Source organism: Mustela putorius, unplaced genomic scaffold, assembly GCF_011764305.1.
Source record: "Mustela putorius furo isolate JIRA1106 unplaced genomic scaffold, ASM1176430v1.1 tig00537293_pilon_pilon_pilon, whole genome shotgun sequence".
NCBI classification, from domain to species: domain Eukaryota; kingdom Metazoa; phylum Chordata; class Mammalia; order Carnivora; family Mustelidae; genus Mustela; species Mustela putorius.
Window position 1 is genome coordinate 2,868,199 of NW_025422431.1, and position 26,806 is coordinate 2,895,004.

General features: G+C 46.2%; 1 protein-coding gene across 2 annotated transcripts in view; it reads right to left on the reverse strand.

The window, feature by feature from the left end:
- Positions 1 to 26,152, reverse strand: part of DPYSL5 (dihydropyrimidinase like 5) — a 93,528-nt gene extending 67,376 nt beyond the window's left edge. Inside the window, exon 1 of one of the 2 annotated variants that reach the window (XM_004765375.3) lies at positions 25,757 to 26,152. The gene's annotated coding sequence lies outside the window, so the exon portion shown is untranslated. Of the gene's footprint in view, positions 1 to 13,365; positions 13,421 to 25,756 lie in introns of those variants that run through there. The other variant, XM_004765376.3, reaches the window with a different exon arrangement.
- Between the last annotated feature and the right edge of the window lie 654 nt (positions 26,153 to 26,806).

Sequence of the window (26,806 nt, forward strand, 5' to 3'; positions counted from 1 at the left end):
ATGTGTTGTGTATCTACTTCTGTATACATAAGTGAGATATATATAGCTGAATATATATGAATATGAAATCTCACTTATATATAAACCTTTCATCTATATATGACAACTCACTTATATATAAAAATGAGCCTTGGCATAAAACACTGGGAAGGTTATTCGCTAAACTGTTAACCACAGTTGTCTCGAAGAATTGTAAATTGCAGCAGGACTCAATCTCTCTGCAGTGTTCGACTGTAAAAAATATGCATATAATAGACCAGCTGTGGAGTCCACAGTAGCTCTGGTCAGGGGGGCGGGAGCACCAGAGTACACAGAGTGGACTCTGAGGAAGCCCGCCCCAGCGCAGGCAATTCACTAGCAAGTCAACATCACTTGGACATTTATTTAACCATCAGTGTGTATACCTAATGGCCTATTAGATCCTTCTCCTTTAACGTCTCACTGGCCCTTCAAAATGATCACATCTAAAACTGACGTCATTACACTCTGTCTCTGCTCAGCTCCTCTTCTGGTGTCCCCCATCTCAGAGGAAGACACACTACCTCCCACGCCAGGACCAAGCATCATTTTCTTTCTTTTCTTTTTCTTTTTTTCCTTTCCTTTTCTTTTCTCCTTCCTTCCTTCCTTCCCTTCTTTAAAAAAAATTTTATTTATTTATTTATTTGAGAGAAAGAGTGGGAGCAAGGGGAGCAGTAACAGGGGGAGGGGGGGGTGGGGGAAAGAATCTCAACCCGACAGGGGGCTCGATCCCACGACCCTGAGATCATGACCTGAGCTGACACCAGGAGTTGGACACTTAACCAACGGAGCCACCCAGGTGCCCTGCAAGGGCATCATTTCCGATGAGGAGCACAAGGGAGAGCTCCTCTGCCGATAGGATAGAGCCCCCTTCTTCCTCTTTGTCCCCTGGTGCTCCAGACCAGGCAGCGTCTTCTCAAATGGCTGCATAAAGGGGCAGAACACCTCCTTTGCCACGGCCCATCTGGCTGCTGCCTTCCTTGAATGAATGGCTGGAGACACGGAGCAATTGACTGATTGGGCTCAAAAGGCTCTTCCTGGCAGTTGAGTCTGAAAACGTGGAGATAATTCATTCACTTAAACAAAAAGAGGTAATGAGCCCTTCCCTGGAGCGCTCACTAGGCAGGGAGCACTTGCTGAGTGACTGCCAAGAAAAGGGACAAGGTCAGCTTCTCTGGAAACAAGTAAATGGGAGTAAATGGTCGTCTGCCCACCTAGTTCATCCCAGATGCCGGTATTTCCTTTTTTTCTTGTTCACCTGCTTCTGCTAGAAGAGAGGTGGGGCTGGAACTGACGACAGACACCAATGACTCTGATAAATACAGTTTCTTCCCCTTCTACTTTTCAGAAGAGCTGGCCAGATTCCCTTGGTTCGCAGTCCCTGGCGGCCTCGTCCCCACCTCCAGCCCAGGCCAGGGACCTAACCCTGAAGGCAAATCTAAAGACTAGAGTCCAATATGCTGAAGCTGGAGGTTAGGACACCTGGTACTGTGCTCCAGATCTTCCCCGGACTCCACATTGGGAACTGATGCCCTGCGTCCACACCTCGTTTGATCAAGGGCCGACTATCTCTTTGCCAGGAGGCTGGCACACGCTTCCTGGTCGTGGAGGCCTGCCCATCCACATCCGAGGCCTCTTCACCTGCTGGCACTTTCTCCTGACAGCAGCTGCCTCCTCTTACCCACACCCCCGTCACTGGATTACTCGGGTATGTAAGTATGTCCAAACCCTTTTGAGCTGTACACGGACAATCCCTGCATCTACTGTATGTAAACTGCACCACAACAAGGCTGACTTAACAACAAAAAAAGGGGGTTGTGGCGGGCTCAGTCCATAGAGCATGCAGCTCTTGATCTGGGGGTGGTAAGTTCAAGCCCCACACTGGGTGTAGAGCTTACTTTAAAAAAACAAAACAAAACAGGGGCGCCTGGGTGGCTCAGTGGGTTAAGCTTCTGCCTTCGGCTCAGGTCATGATCTCAGGGTCCTGGGATGGAGCCCCGCGTCGGGCTCTCTCCTCAGCGGGGAGCCTGCTTCCTCCTCTCTCTCTGCCTGCCTCTCTGCCTGCTTGTGATCTCTGTCAAATAAAATGAATAAAAAAATCTTAAAACAAAACAAAAAAAAACAACAACAAAAAACAAAGCACATTTTAAAAAGAGGATTGCTAAGGCACCTGGGAGGCTCAATTGGTTATGCATCTGCCTGCCGCTAGAGTCATGATCCCAGGATCCTGGGATCCAGTCCCCAGTACGCTCTCTGCTCAGCGGGGAGCCTGGTTCTCCCTCTGCCTGCTTGTGCTCGCACTCTATGTCAAATAAACAAATAAAATCTTAACAACAACAAAAAAGAATTGCTAAAGGGAGACCAGAAAAAAAGAGATAGAACTTAGTAGGAATTACATTTAGCACTAAGCTTCCTGGCAGTCCAAGCAGAAGAGTAAATGGTTTGGGAAGGAAAACTTCCTATTGCTGGATAAAAGGGAAGCTCTGATTACCCAGGAAAAGCCTTTTGAATTCCAAAGAACTCATTACTTCCCTCCATCCAACTGACCATTTAAGAGAAGGCATCAGTCAGAATGTTCTAGAAAAAGCAGGTTTGCTCTCTAAGTAGGTAATTCCAGAAGGAATTTACTAGATTTCTTTTTAAGGAGTAAGAAACATGCCAGATATATTTGACTGCAATTTTTGCAGAAGGAGCAGAAATATTCTCCAGTGACTATTTTTAATATAGAGCAAACAACAATAAAGGGTTGAGGAAATAACACTAAATTTTTACTTAGTGATATTTCTACAGGGTGTTAAAGTAATATAGTCCAATTATCAGTTTATATTTGGTGCTCTAACCTGTACTATAAAGAGAATGCAAATATGTCTTGTCCATCCTTTAACTGGTAATGGTTAGAAAGGTATCTCAGTATTACTCCACTAGGGGCACCTGGCAGGCTCAGTGTGTGACTCTTGATCTCAGGGTTGTGGGTAGGAGTCCCACTTTGGGTGTACAGATTATTTAGAAATAGGGGTGCCTGGGTGGCTCAGTGGGTTAAAGCCTCTGCCTTCGGCTCAGGTCATGATCCCAGGGTCCTGGGATGGAGCCCCACGTCGGGCTCCCTGCTCAACGGGGAGCCTGCTTCCTCCTCTCTCTCTGCCTGCCTCTCTGCCTACTTGTGATCTCTGTCAAATAAATAAATACAATCTTAAAAAAAAAAAAAACCTTAAAAAAAAAATTACCCCTCTCGTGGGGCCACCGCAACCTCAGCCATCACCTAAGCCAAATTCATGCTCCTTGATTTCTTCTCCCCTCAGCCTCGTATTCCAAAATTGAGGAAAATGTGTACAGGTGACTTTAAGAGGTGTACTACTTGGACATAAATGGCACTGAATCACAAGTTTTCTTTCTACAATTCTGATTACATCAAGGAAAACCTCTCAGTGGGTGGGTGTGCCTCTGCTAATACCTAGGACTTGTTAATTTTCTTTTTTTTTAACAAGGGAAAGAGCAAGGTCTAGTTTGCTACTGGAATTTAATAACATTGATTGGCTTTCATTGTATTTCTTTTTCTAGCTATTTAATAATGGCAAATGTTCCCATTTATGGTACTGATATAATGTTTCTCTTAAATATGTAAGCAAAAAATGTGAGCTATTTGAAGAAAAATATTAAGCATCAGCTTGTAGATGGCATGAAAAATGGAAAGAGGGTATATGTAAATGGCTCAGGTGAAGAGACAATGTCCTTGACCAAGGGTCACAAAACTTTTTCTGTAAAAGGCCAAAGAGTAAAAGTTTTAGGCTTTGTGGGTTACAATCAGGGTTTGCCCACCCAGATGCTGGAGCTGAGTTGTCAGATGAGGTGGCCACTAGCTCTGTGTGGCCACTGAGCATGGCCAGTATGACTAAGGAACTGAAGTTTTAATTGTTTTTATTTTTTTTTAAGATCTTATTTATTATTAAAAAAAAATAAAAAAAAGATCTTATTTATTTATTTGGCAGATAGAGACACAGGAAGAGAGGGAACACAAGCAGGGGCAGTGGTAGAGGGAGAAGCAGGCTTCTCGCTAATTAAGCAGGGAGCCCGATGTGGGGCTTGATCTCAGGACCTTGGGATCATGACCTGAGAGGAAGGCAGATGCTTAAAGACTGAGCCACCCAGGTGCCCCTAAATGTCTTTATTTTTAAGTTGTTAAGGCACTACACAGTTCAGCTCCAGCCAATGATTAAGGAAGTGCATATTCCATTCCAGTCTTAAAAGACAAACATCAATGGAAAGATTAACTCCTGGTGCGCCTGGGTGGCTGCAGTGGGTTGGGCCTCTGCCTCAGCTTGGGTCATGATCCCGGGGTTCCTGGGGTCCTGGGATAGAGCCCTACCCCCCAGCTCTGCCTGCTTGTGATCTCTGTCTGTCAAATAAATGGATAAAATCTTAAAAAAAAAAAGAAAGAAAGAAAGAAGAGAAAGATACTCCCCCTCAACTTTTTTTACTTTTCTCTGCCTCTACTATTTCATGAAGAGTTGTCAATACATTTTCATGCAAGTCATTGTTATTATAATCAGAAATAAAGCATGGATGCCTTCTCTAATCATAATTATTAAGCAGTGTTTGCAATTTCCTTAAAAAATGCAATAAGAAAATTAAATCCTCAAGATAAACATGGGAAAAAAGGACATAAAATGTGTTATGATGATATACCTAGAAAACCCAAGAAAATTGGTAAGGTAATAGTAATAAGATAAATGTAATAAAATTAGTACTTTTTTTTCCTATACTAGCAGTCACCCAGCTAGAAATAGAAACAGGAAAAAAGTGTTCACAATAGTGAAAAACACTATGAAACACTTAAGCATAAACAGTAAAACACTAAGAAGGGCTCAGAAACGGCAAATCTAAATATAAAATATTTTCTCTATTTTTTTTTTTTAAAGATTTTATTTATTTATGAGAGAGAGAGAGGGGGAGAGAGCAAGCACAGGCAGACAGAATGGCAGGCAGAGGCAGAGGGTGAAGCAGGCTCCCTGCCGAACCAGGAGCCCGATGTGGGACTCGATCCCATGACACTGGGATCATGACCTGAGCCGAAGGCAGCTGCTTAACCAACTGAGCCACCCAGGCGTCCCTATTTTCTCTATTTTGATAGATTTTGTGTAGTGGCTGCTTGGAACTGGGGTTGGTAATGGAAATGACTGTAAATGGGCTTAAGTTTTCTTTTTGAGGTAGTGGAAATTTTCTAAAATTACATTGCATGATTAAATTGCACAACTCCTTAAATAATGATCAGTGAATTGTATAAAGTGGATGAATTTCATTGTATGTAAATTACACCTCAATACAGCTTCACAGGGGCGCCTGGGGGGCTCAGTCAGTTTAAGCATCTACCTTCAAGCTCAGGTCATGATTCCAGGGTCCTGGGATCCAGCATCCCCAATGAGCTGCCACATCAGGTTCCCTGCTTAGTGGGGAGCCTGCTTCTTTCTCTTCTGTTCCCTCTGCTTGTGTTCTCTGTCAAATATTTAAAATTTTAAAAAAATACATACATAGCATTCTCACACACAAACACACACACACTCACAGTACATAAAATAGGATCTAAACAAAATGAAATATATTCTTAGATGGGAAAAGCTAATATCATAAAATGTGAATTTTCCCAAGATTAATATATAAATGTAATACAGATCTTATTAGAGTTCTTAATGTATTTATTTTGAAATGGATAATAATGGAATTGAAGAGAGTCAAGAAAATTATGAAAAGGAATATTGTGGGATAGGGAAAGGGCTATCCTAGGAATATTAAAAGATGCTATATGCAATTACTATAATTAAAACTATGGTGTCAGCATATGATTAGACAAATGAATGAAAGGAGCAGAATAAGATGCTTGGTAGCGATTTCAATTAAATCTAACAAAAGTGATACTTCAATTCAGTGAAGATGAAATGATTTACTTAATAGATGGGGCGGCTTCAGTGGCAATTTGTCTGGAAGAAAATTAAGACAGCCCCCTACCTTCCAGCATGTAATCTGTAATCCATCTGGAATTTATTTAAATTTAAAATATAAAGCAATAAAAATATTAGAAGTAAGCCCAGGAAACGACATGCACAATTCAGGAGTGGGGGAGCCCTTTTAACTCGGTCTGGAAACCCAAAAGTCATAAAAGAAGGATCACATTTCTGGCTTTACACACATTAAAAATTTGGTAAAGTAAATGATACCACAGAAATAGAAAAAGTCAATAGAGAAACAATAAATATCCTGAGAAAACATGCAGGGCTTGTGACAGCAATGAATGCTAACAAACTGATAGGAAAAATACAACCAAGAGAAAGATGGGCTCACAATATCACTAAGTGCTACAGAGAAGAGCACATCAGAATGACCCACAACATAGGAAAAGATGTCCAACCTTTCCACTGATCAAGAAGATGCAAATAAAGTCACAACGAGGTGTCCTTCCACATCCATCAGGCTGGCAACAATTCCAGGGTGACATCTGACCTTGGCAGGACTGGTGGGGGCAGGAGGGAGAAGGGTGTTGCTAATGAAATGCTAATGAAAACATGAATTATCCAAGGCTTTTAGAGAAGAGTCTGAAAAGTTCTCTATTAAAATTTTAAAAAGCTCTCTGACTTGGCCATTCCATTCCCAGGACTCTATCCATCAGAATAGAAGTAAGAGAACATAAGGAGAATGGGTAGAGAGAGGTCCATGGCAGCAATGTGGGTAGGACAAGAAGCCGCCAAAAACCTGGACACAAACTGAATGCCCATCAATGGGGGGAGGGGGCAGGGAATGTTACTATCTAAAGGAAGACTACTCCTCCACTCACAACATTTCTTCTTCTTCTTTTTTTTTAATAAGATTTATTTATTTTTTTATTTAGAGAACACGAGTTGGGGGGGCACACACAGAGGGAGAGGGAGAGAGAGAGAATCTCAAGCGGACTCCGCACTGACCGTAGAGCTGAACGTGGGTCTCGATCTCATGAGCCTGAGATGATGACCTGAGCTGAAATCAAGAGTCAGATGCTCAACCAACTGAGCCACTCCGGTGCCCCTCCCACAGCACTTCGGAGTCTAACCACCGGGAGTTAGGGCAGAAGCCCCCTCTCCCCCCTCCCCCGCTGAGGGCTCAGTCCCTGCTGAGACTGCTGTCCCCACTGCAGAGGCCAGTTGTCTGGACCAGGCTGTCACCTGTACTTCTGACCACCTGACTATAAATCAGGTGTTCCCATCCCTTCATCCTCAAGGTTGAAAACCTGCTAGAACAGCTCACAAAGCTCAGAGAAGCACTTCATTTACTATGACTGGAAAAAGTCAGGAGCATCCAACCAGAAGAGATGCATGGGGGCCAGGAAAGGACAGAGCAGGAGCATCCATGCCCTCCCTAGGGGCACCACCCACCCAGCATCCAATCTGGAAGTTCTCCAAACGCCTCTGTTTGGGTTTTTATGGGGATTCCACTACATAAAGACAGGATTGGTTCATTCATTGGCCATTGGTGATGAACTCAATCTCCAGCTCTTCTCCCCCTCCCAGGAGGAGGGGTAGGGGATGCAGGCTGAAAGTTCCAACCCTCTAATCACCTTGCTGGTTCTCATGGCAACCAGCTCCCATTCTCCACCACAGTCGCCTGATTAGCATAACTCAGGTTTGGGGAAGGGGGCTTATTATGAATAACAAAAGATGCTCCTTTCACCCTTGTCACCCAGGAAGTTATAAGGGTTTTAGGAGCTCCAGGGCAGGAACTGGGGATGAAGACTAAATACAGATTTCCTATGATATCACGAGATCATATCATCCATGCCTTAACTATCATGCGACTCTAAAAAAGTCAGATCAATACCAATTGCCTTAAAGCTTCTTCCATGGGTGGTGCGCCGAGGGAGGCCCAGTGGGTTCAGTGTCCAAACTCTTGGTTTTGTCTCTTGGTTTTAGCTTAGCTCTTGATCTCAGGGTCCTAGGACTGAGCCCAGTGTCAGGCTCCACACCCAGTGCAGTGCCTGTTCCCTCTGCCCCCACCCTGCTTGCGCTCTCTCAAATAAATAAATAAATAAATAAAATTGAAACAAAACAAAACAAACCCAAAACCCTCTCCCAGGGGTGTGTGGCTGGCTCAGTCAGTAGAGCATGTGACTCTTGATCTTGGGGTTTTAAGAGATTACTTCAAAATCAAGTCTTTAAAAGAAAAAAAAAAAAACTTCTTCCAAGTTGTAATGATAAGACAAGTCTTAGAGGTAATATAATTTACCAAACTGGAACTCCAATGCATGTACTCATACATCCACATACACAGACACAGACATAATAGGATCCCATTTTGATAAAATGTACAAGGACAAAAAATATCTTTGTATCTTATTAATATACAATAATGTGTAGGGAGCAAAGTACAGGTGAAAATACGCATTTTTTTATACCGATTACGAGAGGGTGAAAGGTGGTATTTAGTTGAAGAGGTTGGAAAAGAGTAGGGGGAAGAGTATTAAAATAAAAAAAAAAGAAGAAAGAAAAAAATGTCAACAATTAAGACGGGATGTGTGTGTGCGTGATGAAGACAGTCCCCAAAAACGTGAACGGCGGCTGTCTTAAGGTGGTGGGACTTCAGGTGACTTTTACTTTATTTCACTTACATTTAATTATTGTTTAAATTTTTCACGGTGAATATGTATTATTTAGAAAACCAAGGGGAGAAGAAAGCCATAAAACCACCGTCACTGAAGCGGAACCTACCTATCTGACCTTCAAGGCTGGTCAAATGTACAGAGCCCCTGTTCTGTGCCCTGCACTGTACCAGACCCTTCATGTCTAAGCCTCGCAGCCACACCGCAAGGACTCAGGACAAAGGGGCTCGGCAAGGCTGGGAGGCTTGCCTGGTATCACGTAGATCATCAGCAAGTCTGGAAGGTAAGATCCGCACCCAGATTCGACTCGCAGATGTTCTGTTACCCTCCTCTGCACTGCGTTCACAGTGTGGGCTCTGCGGGTCACAGGACATCTACTTTGAGTCTGGCCAACGCATGTGCCAACCCCTCGCCCTCTCGCTCCTGTCCTCAAGGGCAGCTGCAACATGGGCACAGCAGAATTTCTGCCTCTGAGAGTCTCAAGTCTAGCTCCGTGTTAGCACTTCAGCCTGGGGCTGCTCGAGGGGCCAGGACTGGGCAATCCAGATATTTCCATGTGAACAGCCGGGGTTCCTACTGGGCACAAGGCCCTGTCCATATTCACTACTACTTAAGAGTTAAAAACACAAACAGAGAAGCCCTGAGCTAGGTTTTCCAGGCTCTTGAAGTTCTCTTTGCCCACAGGGTTTTTTGGCATGGGCCATACTCAGTACTTTAAATTCTCTTTTTCTTTTTTTTAAAGTAGGCTCACGCCCCACCTAGGGCGACTCTGAAATCACAAGTCTCATGCTCTACTGACTGAGCCAGCCCGGCGCCCCCAACCTTAAATTCTTATATAAGGAAATACTCAGATTACTCCAAGCTCACCATAAACTTAAAAAGAAAAACATAAACCTATTTACACATCTTAGCTGAGAACAGAGGATTCCACAATTGGGAGGAAAGAGCGTATTTTCCGTGCTATGTACTGACTATTTGGAGCATGAAAGACATACACAAAAGGTGGTCAAAGAAAGGAGGAACAAGAGACTGGCCTTTTAACCCAACCTTAAGAGGAGAAAAGGCGTTGCATTTATTCACATGATTTTCTTCCTTTACAAAACACGCACATTAAGCATAATATATTTTCAACCTTATCATTGTATTGTCACTGGTTTTCATTAGGAAAGAAAAATCGCTGAGGGTGGTCCGGAGGCCCAGGGAACTGGTCAGACTGTGTAAACTCAGGCAGATAAAGGCCTCATTTTCCACCCTCTGGGCCCCCTCTTTGTCACTCCCCTGAGCACACAGGGCCCCAGAGGGGAAGAGCCGGTAAGGGACAGAAGTGTGGGGGTAGGGATGTGCTCAGTTGCCCAAACAACCTTCAGTCTGCCCCTCCCCCTGCTGCCCAAGCCTCCCCTGGGATACCCGCCATACACATCCCCTCCACCTCCTTGGCCCCAACCTCTTCCCCAAATCCTGCGCCAACACCTTGTCAGAAAAGGCCTTTGATGTATCCTAACAGCCAGATCACTCTCTCAGCCCGAGGGTGACGTTAGCTACACTCTGCCACTTCCGCAGACAGTACACAATCTGCAAGGCCAGGTCTCCCTCCATTTTTTTCTTCCCACAGTACTTAGCATGATGCCTGCTGAGCGGCAGAGGCACAGAGAACGTTCATCTTCCCCTTTAACCATCTACCCAAATAATCCAACTTTGGGATTTTAATCTGCTCTAGACAGAAAGATCTCGATGAGGTCAGAATTATCTAGGCCTGCTCTTTCAGACCAGGGCCCAAAGAGCAGCATGAGTGAGCCCCAGGGCCCACAGCGCACCTCTTCCTGGAGTGCTTTGGTGGGACTGAACGTTTTAACACTATGTAATTTCCAAAATTCTTTATAACTTCATGTCAACACAAGGAAAGGGTATATTTTGAATTAAGAGTGTAGACACTGCATCCATTTTTCTTCAGATTAAAAAAATGAGCAGTCATGAAAAGGCCATACATGATTCCATTCATTTGAAACATCTGGAACAGGCAAATCTGTAGAAAGTGGATTAGTGGCTGCCAGGAGCCGGGGGTTGGAGGGAATGGGGAGCGACTGCTCATGCGTAAGGGGTCCTTTCTGGGGCGATGAAAATGTTCTAAGGTTAGAGCATGGTGAGAATACAACTCTGTGAATACACTAAAAAACCGCTGCATTGTATCCTTCCCAGGCGTGAACTTTATAGCATGTAAATTCTACCTCAATAAAGCTGTCAATAAGGCTTCAAAGATTTCAAACTTGCATCCGAGAGCTGCAGGCTAAGCCCACAGGACAAGCTTTAAGAAGCAGTAATAGGGGAAGAATGGAAGTTCCAGGCTGGTCTGCAAGTCAAGAAACAGGTTCCCAGGAGGCCATCTAGAGTACAGATGTCAAGAATGTCCCCACGGCTCCTGATCAACAGCTGGAACTGAACCAGTGTCAACCAGGACAGGGAAGATATCAAAGGTGCAGAGCCTGATTCTGGAAGCCGATCTGTAGCCTGTGTCAGAGCTGTGGCTTTCCAGAGCTGAGAACCAAAGGGGTGTGGGATGGGCCAAGGGCAATGCAGGTGGCTGGCTTGGTGTGAACGTAAAGGGACATTCAGGTGACATGTGGGAATCTGCCTTGAGGTCCCTCAGGTTGTTGACAGAATTCATTTCCTTATGGTTTGCAGGCTTTCAGCTAAAGGCCACTCTAAGCTCTGAGAGGTCACCTAATTTCTTGCCAAGTGGGCTTCCCCAACAGATACACTTCATCAAGCGAGCAAAGAGAATCTCCAGAGTAAGTATGCTAACAAGACCGGTTCTTGTACATTACATAGTCATGGCAATGACATCATCACCTTTGCCATCTTCTATTGGTTTAAAAGCAAACTGTAGGAAGAGATTACACAGAGGTATGGACACCAGGAGTTGGGGATACTGGAAAGGGACACACCAAGAGTCTATCTTCACAGTCCTTACAGAGAAAACGTCCCAACAAGTAACCAAAACATTAAGCAGAATGGAATGAACTCTACGGGATGATCTGGGGGCTTCTTAATCTGTCATTTGCGACCAAAGAGGGCAAAAGTCACCAGATGCTTTCTCTGCACTGAAATAGCTCATTGGAAGTTAAACTGCCCTGAGGTTCCTTCTCTGTGAAATGATGAAATGCTGCCAAAATTTCTTCTCAGCCCCATGTCCTATGATACCACCTGGCCCCTTGTAGGTGTTCAACAGCACCTGTTCCATAAAGGAAGGGATGAAGGAATGAGCACTCGCACACATGATGGTGGGAGGTTCATGAGGCCCAGTTAGAGCTTCTCATCTTCAACGTCCTAAGATTTATACCACATTTTCCTGAATAAAAATGATGGAAAGGGGAAATATTAGAAATGCTATGTGTTAATTGCAGGAATGGGTCATCCTCACTTCCTGGTCCCAGCACCTCTCTTTTTTGAAAGGGTTACACATTCTGTCTCTTCAGTGGCTCGAAAGCCCTACTCTGCATGCTCGTGTCTTATTTTGGGGGGCTCCTCCACATGGGGGCCCATTTGAGAACAGAAGCCATGACCATGGAGCCAAGAACTAAACCTTTTTCATGTTTTCATGAGTCCCTAACAGGGTGAGCCAGAGCCAGAAAGGGCTGCCAAATTATTATTGTTTGAACAGGTAAAAAATAATGACAAATATTTAAGACCATATAAACAGTCCCCTCCTCTAGAGATCAGCACCATCATAGGTTTTTTTGCACAGACAATCTATACATATTTAAGCATCTATGTATCTATTTTGTTTGCACAAAAAGCAGCATGCATTAAATACTGCTCTGCCTGCTTTCTTTCCATCATGATATAAATTGGAGGTGGTTGTATATAAGAACAGAAATATCTGCCTTGTTTTCTTAATGGCTGCATAATACTTCTTTGTAAGGATGTATCAGAATGTATTTAACTAGCACTCCAATGATGGGAATTGAGGTTCGGTCTAATTTCTCGCTAGTACAAATAATGCTGTAATAATAGTCCTCTGTAGCTCTCATCCTGCACCTATGCTTGTAGATCTTTGGGATAAATTCCTAGAAGTGGTCTCTCCGGGTGAAAGGGTATGTGCTGTTTTAATTCTGCTGCATAGTGCCCAACCACAGCCAGCAGGTTTCAGCGGGTAAGCCATCATGGCACTCCCAGCAGAGACACAGCACGGCTGTCACAGATCATCAAAGCTGTCGGTCAGCATCTAGGCTCCATGTCCTCACTGTACATTGGAACACGACCATTTTGACCGGATTTCCTATGTGGCCTCTTGTACCTCTGCATCCATGATCACATCGGCCAGTCCGTTCATGTGACAAGCATAGAGCTTTGAGCATGCTTTTACATATCTCATAGCACCGAACCCCAGCACCTAGAGACTTCCAACAGCTCTGCTTACTGAGTGCTCACCACTCACCCACCACACTCCAGGCACGTAGGCCCTAGTCCTCCTCACAAACACACGCTCTTTTAAATCACTAGAAAACTGGGGCGCCTCGGTGGCTCAGTGGATTAAGCCTCTGCCTTCGGCTCAGGTCATGGTCTCAGGGTCCTGGGATCAAGGCCCGCATCGGGCTCTCTGCTCGGCAGGGAGCCTGCTTCCCCCTCTCTCTCTGCCTGCCTCTCTGCCTACTTGTGATCTCTGCTCTGTCAAATTAAAAAAAAAATAAATCACGAGAAAATTGAGGCTCAGGAAGGTTGACTGTGCCTACCTCTCACCCCCAGAAAGCAGCAGAGCCGGGACTCAAACCCCCCTCTCCCCCAGAGGCGAGCTCCTTCCGGGAAATGGCTCTGAGCCTCGCGCAAACTCAGGAAATAACGCGAGATCAGAGGTCCGCGCTTCCTCTGGAATAACAGCCCAGGGCAGGTCAAGTCCGGTTGTCCCAGGTTAGTAAACCTCTCGCTTGCCCGGCTGCTCCAACATTCATTTCCGGTTCCTGGGTCTTTGCATTCCACTCCCAAACTAGAATGTAATTTAGTATGGAGTGCTCCCTATAACTGTGTGATCGCTCCACGACTTGTCTTTCGCAGTAGCCAACTATGGATGCTATTTGCTATTAAGAAACAGCACAGTTCTATAGGATTTATTGATAAAAATCGGCTTTACTTGGGGTCCTTTGCCTCCCAAATTAGTACTGCAGTCCTGTTTTTTAATGACCGGTCATCTCAGACGATTTTATGCCTACATTTACACAAATTCTTTGATGACTAACTTGCTAAGACTGATCAGAAAGCAATTGGGGAACTTTGTGAAGTTGGTCCTTGAATCAAGGGACTTACATACGTTTATGCATTTGTCTTTAAGGGCAAACTATCAGATACTATGATTAAAATTGTATTATTAAGGGCGCCTGGGTGGCTCAGTTGGTTGAACGACTGCCTTCGGCTCAGGTCATGATCCTGGACTTCGAGGATCGAGTCCCGCCTCGCCCTACTAGCTCCTTGGGGAGTCTGCTTCTCCCTCTGATCAGCTCCTCTCTCCTACTCATTCTCACTCACTCAAATAAATAAATAAAATCTTTAGAAAAAAACATTTTTTTAAAATTGTATTTTTAAAATGGCACACCAAAAAACTCTAAGAGAATTTCAGTTCTGGGATGCCTGGGAGGCTCAGTTGGTTAAGCCGCTGCCTTCCGTTCAGGTCATGATCCCAGCGTCCTGGGATCTAGTCCCACATCAGGCTCCTTGCTTGGCAGGGAGCCTGTTTCTCCCTTTGCCTCTGCTGCCACCCTGCTAGCCTGTGCTCGCGCGCTCTCTCTGTCTCTGGCAAATAAATAAAATCTTAAAAAAAAAAAAAGAGATTTTCAATTCTCAAAAACATACCAGCTGGGTGATAAAATCATGTATGTGATTTCACAAAGATGTGTACAGTATTTAAAATAATAGAAAAGAATTGGACATAATCTAAATGTTTACCAATAAGTAAATGGTTAAATACAATAGTGTACCCAGGCGCCTGGGTGGCTCAGTTGGTTGAGGGTCTGCCTTTAGCTGGGGTCATGATCCCTGGCTCCTGGGATGAAGTTCCACATCTTGCTTCCTGCTCAGTGGAGAGCATGCATCTCCCTCTACCTCTGCCTGCCATTCCCCTGCGTGTGCTCTCTCTGTCCATCAAATAAATAAATAAGATCTTAAAAAAATAATAACACAATACTGAACCTTCAAATGGAATGGCAGGCAGCCATTTAAAAGTTTATATTTCTAAATTAGAAACATAAAAATGTTCTTTTTTAATGTCAAATGAAGAAACAATAAGAAATAGTATCCATGTTGCTGTTACAGCTCGGTAAAAATTATGTGAACATATGGACAGAGGTTTTGAGGGAACTAGCAATCATTACACTAGCTTTATTAGCAAAATGGTCTATAGGTGATTTATAACTGATTAAATATTGGAGTATTATGCATTTTATATTTATTTTAAAAGACTTTATTTATTTACTTATTTCTTTAAGAGAGCATGAGCAGTGGAGAGAAACAGAGTCTGGAGAGGGAGAAGCAGGCTCCCTGCTGAACAGGAAGCCCCACGGGAGGCTTGATCCCAGGACCCTGAGATCATGACCTGAGCCAAAGGGAGATGCTTAATCAACTGAGCCTCCAGGTGCCCCAGAATATTATACATTTTTAAAGTACAAATTAAATCCTGTACTATATCTAAGAGCTTTTTTTGTTTTTTTTTTAAGATTTTATTTATTTGACACAGATCACTAGTAGGCAGAGAGGCAGGCAGAGAGAGAAGGATGCAGGCTCCCCACTGAGCAGAGTCCGATGCGGGGGGCTCGATCCCAGCGTGACCTGAGCCGAAGGCAGAGGCTTTAACCCACTGAGCCACCCAGGCTTAAAGGACTCAGAGTCCAAGCAGTAAACCTAAAGCAATGATAAATCTTGTCACATTCACTTGCTTGTATAAGGACCCATACAAACATGGTGGGTCACATCACAGGAAAAAAGTTTTTCTTAGGGATAACCTGGGCTCTGAATGGGTCCCATATGAAAAAAACCTGCGGAGTTAGGAATTCATGCCTGCCTTGTCCTGCTCCCTTGATGGTCCAGGCTTCATTATCATCATCCCGCATCACGCCTAAACTGCTGCCTGTGATCTACACTGACCATGCTTAACGCTGCCATCTCTCATGGATCTTTTTTTTTTTTGTTGATGAGATGGGTTTGCCTTATCTCCACCACCTGAAGGCTACTGCTCTTTGTGCCTCATCTCTATTGGTTTTCAGTAGTTGCAGAGGCTTTTTTCCATTATAGTCCAGTTATAAAAATCATGTCCATTTAAAATCTTTCTAGAAACCCGCAAAAAAATAATTAAATAAATAAAAAGGATATATGCTATAATTCTAATCCCCCAAATAAGAAATCTGAACTCTGTGATTCCAAGCTGCTGCCTTTTGAGAGATTTTTGTAAGCCACAGAAATGACACAATGCAAAATTACATGTATTTGACTAGATGTATTTGACTCGATACAAGAAATGCAAAGTAGTTAACAGAAAAAAAATCACTTGTTAATCTTGTTCAAGGCTGATAGGATGGCTCTGGAATGAACTTTGGACCCATGTTGCAATTATAACCTGATTCTCATCTTTTCCTTAAGGAACAGGAGTAAGGAAATTGCTGTAGCAAGACTATGGCTGAACCACAACCATTAGTTTAAAAATGTTCATTTCAGCTACTGTGGAATCAGACACAGCTTCAAGTTCTATTTTTTGCTGAAGAATAAGAATTGGAAACCAATCTCTGATCAAGCCACGACATGATGCCAGCCTCTTGGGTTTCTAAAAAATGGTTTAATCATAGCAGTGCATCCCTAAAGAGAGTCTTTTTAAAAAAAAAATCTTTTTAAAAAATTTTTTTAAGTCACCATTAATCTTACTTATTTGGCACAGTCTACTAAAAAATAACACATGCAGGGCGCCTGGGTGGCTCAGTTGGTTGAGCAACTGCTGTCGAATTAGGTCATGATCCCGGAGTCCCAGGATCGAGTCCTACATTGGGCTCGCAGCTCCATGGGGAGTCTGCTTCTCCCTCTGACCCTTCTCCCCTCTCATGTTCTCTCTCACGGTCTCTCTCTCAAATAAATAAATAAAATCTTAAAAAAAAAAATAACATTTTGCAAACCCTTGACCCAGTAATTCTAGGTCCAAATATTATTTGAAACAAATACTGGAATATACACAACAGCACTACTCAGGATAGCCCCAAACTGGAAACGACCCAAACACCCATGAACAACATAAAGGGTAAAGGAACTATGGTACAATGCAACAATATGTAGCAATGAAAATGAGCAGATGAAATCCAACAAATGGGAACATTGAGCAGCCACTCACGAAAGACTATCCTCTATGATTCCATCTGTGAAAGTTCAAGAACAGGCAAGGCTTATCTATGCTGTAGATGTCTGGATGGTGATTGCTGACACTGGAGGAAGATCAGTGACTGGGAGGGGACTGAAGGGGGTTGCTCTGGGGGGGGTGCCTGGCTGGCTCAGTAGGTGGAGCATACGACTCGATCTCGGGGGTTGTAGATTTGAGCCCCATGTTGGGTGCAGAGATTGAAGGGGGGAGGGGGAGGCTTTGGGGTACTGGTAATCTGTTTCTTGTCTGGTGCTGATTACATGGATATGTTTAGTTGCAAAAATTCATTAAGTTACACATGTATGATTTGTATATTTTCTTTATTTCCATTATATATTTCATTAAAGAGTTTAAAAATAAAAATATTTTAAAAATACACCCTCACCTATCCTCCCCATCCCCCGCAAAAGTCACCATCTTATGCATATGTATTGCTCACACACTTGGTAATAGGGCAACCTTAGAATAATCCAAGTAACTTCATTCAAGTTGAGTTTCACATGTGTTGGAAACAGAGCTTAAGAAACATTAAATGAAAAATATCAGAGACTGTGTTTGAATTTTATGACAGAATGAACCTATCAATCTGCAAAGACAGAAATCTGGATGAAGTAGTAAAAATGAGAAAGGAGAGGGCTTCTCCATTAATGGTGGGTCACGCCCTGCAGAGGGACAAAGGCAAAGGACAGGACCAAAACAAAAGCAGAGAGAATAAAGACCCAAAGCCTGAGAAATTAGAGGGAGCCCATGGTGGATTTGAAATCAACAAAGGGCTGCCTATCAATGGACACGGAGGGGACAGAAAGATGGTGTGGTTGAGTATGGGGCACTGCTGATGTGTGGGAGACACATTCACAGGGAACTAAGGCAGCGACAGACTTGAAAAACTTTGCTGAGCCGATGAGAATGCACAGGTGTTGGGTGTGGGGAGTGACACCCTGCTCAATGCTGAATGAATGCAGATACTCTTCTTTTCCCAAGAGAATCTAGTCAGTTCATAGAACTTCAACTGCACTTGAGCCAAATAAATTTTAAATGTAAATGGGTAGCCAGAGGTCTCAATGACTGAAAAGTCCTGTAAAATATCCTCAAAATCATCTAGTCATTTTATAAATATTACTGAATGCTTACTGTGAACAGTACTCCGTGCTGGAAGCTACATGAACCAAAAAACAGGTCCAAATATTATTTGAAACAAGGTGAGGAGAACCAATTTATAATGGAACAGCCCATTAAAAGTTATTTCATTTACTGGAAACTGTACACCCACCAGGTAAGGTTCTTAGCTTGGAGTCATGTTCAAAAGCATAGGGGTCCTTGGGTAGCTCAGTCATTAAGCGTCTGCCTTTGGCTCAGGTCATGATCCCAGGATCCTGGGATCGAGCCCCACATCAGGCTCCCTGCTCAACAGGAAGCCTGCTTCTCCCTCTCCCACTCCCCCTGCTTGTGTTCCCTCTCTCCCTGTGTCTCTGTCAAACAAATAAAACAGTTTTTTAAAAAAATTAAAAAAAAAAGCATAGACTCTGTGATGGTTGTTTTTATGTCACGTTGGCTCAGCTATAATGCCCGGTTATTTGATCAAACACTCATATCTATCGATGTTACTGGGAACCTGTTTTGTAGATGTGGTTAACATCTATAATCAGTTGACTTTAAGTAAAGGAGATTTTTCTTACTAATATGGGTGGGCCTCATACAATCAGTTGAAAGGCCTTGAGAGAAAACTGAGGTTTTGCTGAAGAAGAAGAAATTCTGCCTTGAGATCTCAACATCAGGGGCGCCTGGATGGCTCAGTCAGTGAAGAGCCCAACTCTTGATTTTCAGCTCAGGTCATGATCTCAGGTCGTGAGATGGAGCCCCACATCAGGCTCCGAGTTCAGTGTGGAACCTATTTAGGATTCTCTCTCTCCCTCTGCCCCTCCCCTCCTTCTTAAAAAAAAAGACCTCAACATCAGCTCCTGGCTGAGAGTTTCCAGCTGGCTGGCCTACCGTGTATATAACAGATTTGCCAGACTCCACAATCACATAGGCCTATCCCTACTGGTTCTGTTTCTCTGGAGAGCCCTGACTTACACACTCTAAGCAGACTCCCTGGGTTTGAAACTTGGCTCTGCCACTTCTCTAGCTGGGTCCTTTCTGCGCCTCTGTTATTTCAACTGTAAACTGGGGATAATAATAGCACTGAACTCATAGAAACTAGAACAACCCCTAACACGGAGTAAATGCTTTGAAAGTGTTTGTTAAATAAGTGATGCTGTGGTGCCGAGTTTATTTATTTCTCAGCTGAAAAACCTGAGCTATTTTAATTCCCAACAAATTGCCATCAACTTAGAGTGCTCTTTCCCACAGGGAAAACCTGAACAACCTCGAGGCAGCAGCACCCGACCAGTTACAGGTGTCTGATTCTTTCAGATGGTGTAGGAGCAGGTGAGATGCCAGGCCAGCCCCACACATGGTGATGATTTGGCAAAGTCAGAATCAGAGCACTTCTGGAACATTCTTAACTGCAAGTTCTCAGCTGCCGACGACAGCTGTGCTTAAAGAGGCTCAGATTCAGCACAGAGCTATTCCTACTATTTGCGAGGGTGGGAGTTCATAAAGGGGTCCGAATCATTCTTTCGGGTCCCACTGTTGATACCCCTACAGCAGCTTGTCCAGCCCCTTGCAATTAAAGATTAAATGGAGAAAAAAAGTAACAAAAAAAGGGGCGCCTGGCTGGCTCAGTCAGTAGAGCATGCGACTCTTAATCTCAGAATTGTGATTTGAGCTCCCGTGTTGGGTAGAGATTACTTAAAAAAAAAAAAAAATCAGAAAAAAAAGAGATTAAATGGGGAATCAAAATGTTTTTTGTGGGCATATTCTGGGGGAGACTGTGATGATTGTTATAACAATGTTCACTTGGTAGGTGCTGGGCACTCCCAGTGCTAGGTAAACACTGACTTGTATAATGCTTGTTGTATAGACGAAGATATGGAGTCCCCAAGAGAAAAGTAATTCGCCCAAAGATAGACAGACAAAAAGTGGCAGAGTGGGGATTTTCACCCCTGGATTTCTGGCTCAGACCCAGGCTCTTCCTCCTGGGCACATTGCCTCTGAGTCTGGACTACAAGGAGGGGATGCAGGCAGGAACACAGGAGCAAGCACCAAACTACGCTGATTGATGTGAGGGCATGAGGGGGGCACCTGAGTGGCTCAGTCTGACTTCTGTTCAGGTCCCCATCTCAAGGTCCTGGGATCCAGCCTGGCTTTGGGCCTCCAAGCTCAGTGGAGAGTCTGCTCGTCCCTCCCTCCTCCTGGCTCCTATGCATGGGAGTGCTCTCTTTCTCTCTCTCTCAAATAAATAAATACAATCTTTTTTAAAAACGGGAGGGCATGAGGGCTCAGGGGATTCTATAGTTGAATTTATTTAAGTTAAACAAGTTTCAAAGACCGAAATAGAAGAAATCGTAAATATCCCTTCATGAATTTCTCTTGTTAAAGTCTATAATGTGGGGTGCCTGGGTGGCTCAGTCGTTAAATGTCTGCCTTCTGCTCAGGTCATGATCCCAGAGTCCTGGGATCGAGCCCCACATTGGGCTCCCTGCTCTGTGAGAAGCCTGCTTCTCCCTCTCCCAGTCTCCCTGCTTATGTTCCCTCTCTCGCTGTGTCTCTCTCTGTCAAATAAATAAACAAAATCATTTAAAAAAAAGTCTACAATGTGTTTGCTTTATACACAAATACCAAATTTCATTAAAGATTCCTATGACAGTATTTGAACCTTTCTTTCATCTTCATATATAAAAACTTTAAGGCAGCTGCGCCTGGGTGGTGGCTCTGTCAGTTAAGTGACCAACTCTTGGTTTTGGTTCAGGAAATGGTCTGATCTCACGGTTGTGAGATCTGCCCCGCCTGGGGCTCAGGGCTCAGCACAGACTCTGCTTGAGATGCTCTCCCTCTGCTCCTCCCCTACTCAATCTCAAGTTCTCTCGGATATATATTAATTCATATAAAACAAACAAACAGGGGCGCCTGGGTGGCTCAGTGGGTTAAGCCGCTGCCTTCAGCTCAGGTCATGACAGGGTCCTGAGATCGAGTCCCACATCGGGCTCTCTGCTCAGTGGGGAACCTGCTTCCTCCTCTCTCTCTGCCTGCCTCTCTGCCTACTTGTGGTCTCTGTCTCTGTCAAATAAATAAATAAAATCTTAAAAAACAAACAAACAAACAAACACATTTAAGGCAAAGTGATCCTGAAGTTATTTCTCATTTATTCACTAGCAGTGCAAAATCAAACACCTTATTTGTTATTCTCACTTGATTTCATGTTACATCGACCTCTTCCTACAGGTTTTCACCCTGCCAGAGATTTTCTGTATTATTGTTTTCCTATAGGATCCTGTGAACTAAGTCTTAGAAGACTTTTCTGAAATTCTTTTCTTATAGTTCAGAAAACGAAAAAGAACAGGATCAGATTCTATCAGAATTTGGTTAATTTTGGGTGCCTGGGTGGTTCAGCGGGTTAAAGCCTCTGCCTTTGGCTCAGGTCATGATCTCAGGGTCCTGGGATCTAGCCCCACATCAGGCTCTCTGCTCGGCAGGGAGCCTGCTTCCTCCTCTCTCTCTCTCTCTCTCTGCCTGCCTCTCTGCCTACTCGTGATCTCTATCTGTCAAATAAATAAATAAATTCTTAAAAAAAAAAGAATTTGGTTAATTTTTACAGCAGAAAGATAGAATCTAAGATTTTTTAAAATGGAATTAAATTTACATTAAAAAATTTAAAAATTACATTTTTTATTATACCCAAAGTGGGCCTTGAACTCATCCCAAGATCAAGAGTCACAGGCTCTACTGACTGAGCCATCCAGACACCCTAGGGTCTTAAATACTTTTTTCTAATAGTACTTTATTACTACTTCTTAGATACTTTTTTTCTAATAATACTGACATCTCTAGCTCTGTATAATGATCTAAATCCTGATTTACCCCAGAGAGGTATCCAGTTGTGATGGCCTTTGGCCTACAGTTCTCTGGAGCTACGTAAGATCATGCTAAATCCTGGGTCAGAGTAGCTGTTACGAAGGAGGGAAAGTTCCCAGACATCCACGGTAGAAGAACAGAGAGAGGTGGAAATACCACAGATGAAGCCTGCATTAACTTAACTGTGGCCAGTTGTGTATGCTTGCCTTGCTGTGGAGCTGTTCCCGTAGGTGGAAACTCCCAGGGCATTCAGCATATTGAAACTATCCTGGCTTACATCTCCATTTTGGAGAGGCTACGCTGAAAAACAGCCAGGTAGGTCTTCATGTCCTATGAGCATTTTTTTAAAAAAGATTTTATTTATTTTAGAAAAGAGAGAGAGAGAGAGAACGCATGCGCAGGTAGGAGATGGAAGAGGGGGGGGGGAAAAAAGGGTGGGCGAAAGAATCTCAAGCAGGCTTGTGCTAAGCATGGGGCCTGATGCTGGACTTGATCCCATGAAGAACTGGAGAGCACGATCTGAGCAACAGTAGAAGTCAGATGCTCAACCAACTGAGCCACCCAGGCGCCCCTATGAACATCTTGTATACACCTAGCTGAGGTCTCCAGGGTCAGGGAGATGGGAGTTAACAATAACAATAGCACCCCAGAATTCTGGGCTGTCTCCCAGACATTTTCAGAGGAGGTAGGTAGGAAGGGGGTGCAGCTTTCTCTCCATCTTCCCTATAGGAAAGGGCTGATCATACTGGCATTCAACAGCTCTGGATTCCCCCGGTTGGAGTCATTTCCCACCGGAAAACATTGGGCTGGATGTTCACACCGGGCTCGACAGGATCCCACCCTTAAACAAATCCATAAAATTCATTCAAAAAGAATAAACCAACAAACATTCCTTTCTGAAACTTTCCCCTTGGGTAATGACAGAAAAACATTTTCTACTGGAGTTTTTTCATAAGAAAAAACCCTTCACGTCAGATTTTGGGTTTTCTAATACGGAGATCCCTGGTTTGCATCTAGAGATAGGCCTAGTCTATTAGTTTCAAACATCCAATGAACAACATTCCAGCTAATACTCTCAAGACCAGTTTTGTAAATTCTGAGAGGCACCGCCTCAAAGCAACATCCCTGAAAACCAGCAAGATACAGTCTACTTGCTTTCCTATGGCCACTCGGTATAGCCCAGATAAGAGGACTTGAGGTTGGCAACTATCAAACGTTCTGGGCAAGAGCCAAACAGTGACATCACAGCCTTCTGCATCAACCTGGTTAAGAAAGAAAATCCTGGGTTTCAAGGCTAGACAGAGCCAAAGGCTCATCCAGTTAACTTATTGGCAAATATAAGTCACAATGATTAGTCCTGTGATGCTCTGTCTTTTATCCACGCTTCCTTCAGTCTTGGAATAAAAAACACTCTGCCTTGCCCTCCCTCCCCACCTTTCTGTTAAATGAATGGCAATTTAAAAGTATAAACCTTATGCTGAAGAGTCACCTTTAATATAACCCAAACAATGATGAAAGAAAAAACCTCGAAAACCAAATTTGAGTATTAGGCAGTCTTTTCACATGTCAAGATGCTGGAGGCCGGCATGAAAGATGCTTACACTCCAGCAAGTGCATGGAGAGCTCTGCTGAATCCCTGTTTTGTGCTTCCATTTCTGTTCATCTGCTTTCCACGGGCAAGCAGCCACCTCCTATCACAGAGCCATCCCCATCTTAGGTCAGTAGACAATATGGGCAAAAATCTGCAAAGGATGGACACGTTGGCTTGGGTGTGGTCACTGGCAATGGGAAGCTTTGGTCCCCAGGATGCGGGCGCTAAAAGCCAGGAGCCGCACCCTTGGCGGGTAATCTCCAAAAACCACTTCTCCGGATTTTAGCACACAATCCGCACCAAGCCTGACTGCTCCCTCTATGAAACACACAGCCGCCCTTAGACGCGACCAGCCTCGGCAGACAAAGCTCAGAGAGCCACTCTGCACCGAGGCAACCTCCAGGTCGCCGCCCGGCCACCACGCCGCCGCGTCTGGGCTGCTTGATGGTCAACAGCAAGGGGCGGGAGACGGGCGGCGCCGAGGCCACCAGGCACCAAAGCCCGTGGCCGCGGCTTTCTGCCCGCCCCCCAGTCTGGGGGGACGCACGACTCACACTAGGGAATTAACAGCAGGCCTTGATGCCCCAACACAGACCCCAAAAGACGAGAGCATGCCCTAAGATTTCTACGGAAGCTTTTTTTCTGCACCAGAAAACGGCACACTTGAGTTCGGGAGCGGGGGCAGCCCTAGTTCGGGGTCGGGTTGGCTACCAGTGCCGGCTATTGTTCTCCCGGTCTCTCCAGCGGGAGACGTCCCCCATCCCGCCTCCCAGCCAGCATCTGCCACTGGACCAAGCCTTTCAGCTCCGAGAAGAAAGGGGTGTGTGCCTGCGGCGCTGCGGATTATCTCAAAACCTGAAGCGAGTCCCTAAGGGCTGTGTCAGGCCGGGAGACAAAGCTCCTGGTGGGGACAGCGCAGCCCGGTCCCGGATCCGCCTCCCCCGGGTTTGTCGCCTGTCCGAGGGCCACGCCCAGCGGGCCACCCGGACCGCCACGCTCCAAGTCTGGAGCCGAGGGTCTTCAGGCCCGAGACCCGCCTCCCAGCCGTCCGCCCCTCCCTTGCCTGGAGACCTTCTTCCCCTGGGAGACCTCCCTCCCCAGAGAGACCCTCCCCCAACCCGCGCGGGTCTCCTCCTCCCGGGCGTCTACCCTCCTCAAACCCCGGCGGTCTCCACCCTCCAGCATCTCTCCTCCCATCCTCATTCTTCATCAGCCCCAGACTCGCCCCGCCTCGCGCCACCTGCACCGCACTCCTCCCCTCCCTCCTCAGACCCGCCCCCCCGCCCCCTCTCTTTCCTCCTCAAACCCTGGTCTCCACTTCCCCCTCCACCCAGACCCCCAGACCACCTGTCCCCACCCAGCTTCCCCATCTCCCCATCTTTGCTCAGACAGAGGCCTCGCGTCTGCCTCTCCCCATCCCAGGTTCTCTCTGGCTTGGGCTCTTGCCCCTCCCCAGGCCTGGGGCGTCGGTGTCTGTCGCCCGCCAAGATCTACGCTGCGGGGAGAGCTCCCGCACTGGGCTCCAGCGAAGGGACCCAGCTCGGCGCTCGCTCTGGGCCGGGCAGCTACAGGCGGCCTTTGTGGTTCAGGCAGGTGCCCCGGAGACAGCAGGCGAATCGTCCTTAGGCGACCGCTGCGTTAGCCAGACCGGTGGAACGGGCCGTCGGGTCCGGTCCAGGCTGGGCAAACCCCAACCCGAAGCCAAGAAGGACTCAGGGTGTGTGTACTGGTGGGAGTGGGAGGCCAGAGGCAGCGACGATCTAGGGACTCGGTGGCCGAGGGGGGAGGACGGGCCCTTAGCCAGAGAAGCCCCCGCCCAACCTTCCAGCCATTCACTGCACCTCGACAAGCCAGGTCGGGCGCCTACTGTGTGCCGAGAGTGAATCCCCTTCGACCAAGCCATCTCCTCACCCCAGTTCTTTGCAATCCCACGAGCACACCTGAAACGCCTACTATGAGCAAGGCACTGCACGGCGTTCCGTGGGCGTACAAAGAGCACAGGATTCGGGCCCCAGTTTAGCCCCGATGGCCGCCCCAGTCCCAAAGCACACCTCCCGCCGCGTCCCCTGAGGCCGGGCCCCTGGGCGCAACCCTATCCCTGCCCTTTTGTGAGCCTCCCAGAGAAACAGAGGCCGTGAGAACGGTGTCCCAGCCCGGGGAGAATAAGCCCACCGCCCGCCCCGCCATCACGCACTCCTCCGGGATGCTGCGGCTGCGAGGGTCCGTCGGTCGATCCGTCTCTCCTCGGTCTCGCCGCGGCGCGGGAGCTGCGGGTGCTCGGGGCGGCGGCGGCTGCACGCGCGCTCGCTCGATCGCCGCCTTGGCGCGCGGGGCGCTGGAGTCGGAAGCCAGGAGCTGGGGAGGGGACGTGGGTGGGGGCTGGAGGCGGCCTCCGCCAATCACCGACCCGACACCTCCTCCCCAATGCTCCCCACCTCGCGCTAGCAGGTTAAGGGGAGGCGGGGACAGGCGGCGCCCCGCATCTTCGCCGCCGCGCGCGGCCGCCGCCTTGGGACTACAACTCCCGACAGGCCCTGCTGCAGGGCTGGGGTCCGAGAGGGGAAGGAGAGTGAGGCCAGAGAACCCGCCGACCCCCCTGCCGTCCTTCTCCGCGTTCCTTTGGGTTTCCCTGGTGACTGACGGCACTTCACAAAGCCCCGGCGCTGGGACGCGCGGATGCATGAGTCCCCTGGGAGGGCTACGGGGCGGGTCCAAGGACACACCGCCTCCCCTCCCCCTGCAGGACCCCACCCGAGGGCCTGAAACAATGCCCCGGCAGCCTCACCCGGCTGCTCCCGGGCCTGCCCTTTGCGCCTGGTTCCCTCCGAGACCCAGTACGACGCCTTCGAAGTGGGGGCGCTCGGCGGAACACAGCAGGTGGAGGGCGGGGTGGTCGTTATAGCAAAATGTTCTGACGTACACTATATAGTGGACGGCCACTCAGGGCCGACTAAGTTTGCAACTGTCCCCTCTGGGTCCCCTCAATGAAACCCGGAGTTCATTCTCTGGGCTGCTGTGAGCTAGAGCTTCTCCATCCGGAGCCCTCAGACCCAGCTGCCTGCCCTATTTCTGACACCACCTTTCAGGACATAGCGAAGTCTCTGGAAATGTTTTAGAACTCAATTTATACTCACTTTTTTTTTTCTTCACGTTTTAAACACAATTAAAAAAATCAACAAATCTAAAAGAGGAGAGGGAGGATCGTCAGGCCTTTGTACCACGTACCTAAAACCCTCTCAAGCCT